Genomic DNA, 2,253 nt, shown 5'->3' with positions numbered 1-2,253 from the left:
TATAATTCCATACTCTACTTATTTTATGATTTTGCTCAACTTGCTGCTATCATTGGCGAAATCAACTCATACATTTCCTTGATTACTTACCGACTTAAAGCAGGTGAGGTGAGAGTAAACCTCCCGGTCGAACTGGAAAAATAATTCTATAAGCATTTACAGAACCTTCCTTGGAACAACTCAAATACAGTATACCACAATTGCCTATCAGCATCAAGGATCTCCACACCTTGAATACTTAAGCCATGATGGCAACACAATATTATATGGTTTCTTAAAAAAAAAAAAACTACATGCAACTACCTACTATAAGCTGGTTTTTAGCTTTCATGTCTGCCATGAATTCCCAAAATGTTCCGGACTAAAATGTTCCGGACTAAAGAAAGGTGTTTCACAGGAAGACAATTTCATTTTAAAAATTGGTAAAAATGACATTGGTCCTATAGGGAAGTTTCTCTGCACACAAAAAAAGAATAAGTTGAGTTTTGTACAAGACTGGCAATCCTTGGCCACGGAATACGTACACCTAGGCACAGAGCCGTAGATAGAGAGAGTTTGGCCAACTCGGTTTCAATCACGTGACTTACACCGGCCATGTTGTCACCAAAACAAAACAACGCGATAGGGTAGGAAGTTAGCAGTTATTATAATGATTAATGCTATATAATGTGAATTACCGTTATGTTGGGTTTGGGGTTGCTGCAATCGATCCAACAAAGAAACAAAAATGTATTAATTTTCTTAAATTCCAAAAAGGAGGAGGATTTGGGATTTTATTTTAACTTTGCATGGCGATCGAAAAATCTCGCTATCCACGTAGTAAATTATAAGGCATGTACCGCCCGCCCCACTTCGCGGTAATAATGTGATATCCACCTACTAGTACTACTACTAGGCCTAGACAGGCCTAAATTTCGGTACTTCTTCGGCCGAACACCTTAAGGTAGTACTTAAATCAGCTTAATTACGATGATAATAAAAAAAAAAAAAGGAAGAATTTTCAAGCAGCAATGATTTATAAAAAGATGCAATGTTGCACTTTGCTGTTAAATTATATAACTAAATTTCCAGAAAGCTACATGAATCATGAAGTATCAGTAGCTTAATTAAATTATATTAAATTAAAAATAAAAATTGAATCCTCCAATAAAAGCGAAAACTTGTCCAAGGAGTCCTGTGCTATGCAAACATGCCCAATTGTGTTTTACAAATCAATTAATTGTGCAACTAAAGATTTTAAAGATAAAAATATATTTTAAAGATATAGGCCTAATTGTATTATAATATATTGATTGTTTTAATACATATTTTAAATCAAAACATTTAAATGTTTTACAAATTACAAATCAAAATTTCAATGAATAGTAAATAATGAATAATAAATAATAATAATAATTACTAAATAATAATACAGTAATAATGATAATATTATAACTCACTAATATTATAAACAGAAGTGTGGAGAATGCTGCTATTTTACTTACAAGGCCTAGTTTCTTGATTATGAATGATTAGGCATATGTTGTACAAAAATTTCTCTCAATGCAATAATTCTTCAACTTTGATTTATTGTTTAGATTACAATTTACAAATAGGCCTAGGCTATTTGTTGGTTTGAAGATGACCAGCATATTTTATTTCATAAATTAAAGTTTAGGAAGTCATAGGCCTAGAGGCCTAGATACAATTAAAAAACGTTCATGTTATTAATATTTTTATCATTCATTTACAGGCGAAATTAACATCGCCGACGATTCACAAACCTACTCTTTCTGCTGCACAACCAACCTTTCTCCTCTGCAGTGTTGACAGGAGCCTCATGCTAGGCCTATATATAGAGTAGGCTGCTAGCAAATCGGCCTAGGCCTAGATGATAGACTTTCAAAACAAAAAGATAATCGTGACGGAAAAAAAAATAAAGAATCGTCCCCACTTTATCTTCTTGAAATAATACAGCACGTCACAGATTAATAAATTCCAAAGTTAGGTAAATATGATTATACAGTATATGATATTTACAATGATATGTTAAAATCCCATAATTGAATTGTCCTCATGAACAGAATAATGAAAGAAAGTTTATGCAGCATTAGTGTTTTATAAAATGTTATAAAGCTATACGCGCGCACGCTGTTTGGTGACAACATGGCGCCCATGCGCCAAGTTGGCCAAACTCTCTCTATCTACGGCCTGTCTCTTATACACATCTAGATGTGTATAAGAGACAGATCTACGAGGCTACAACAAACATAA

Source organism: Anneissia japonica, unplaced genomic scaffold, assembly GCF_011630105.1.
Source record: "Anneissia japonica isolate Jap-2015-1 unplaced genomic scaffold, ASM1163010v1 scaffold288221_len503873_cov180, whole genome shotgun sequence".
Taxonomy (NCBI): Eukaryota; Metazoa; Echinodermata; class Crinoidea; order Comatulida; family Comatulidae; genus Anneissia; species Anneissia japonica.
The sequence above is the reverse complement of the archived record's forward strand: the minus strand, read 5'-3'. Positions refer to the sequence as shown.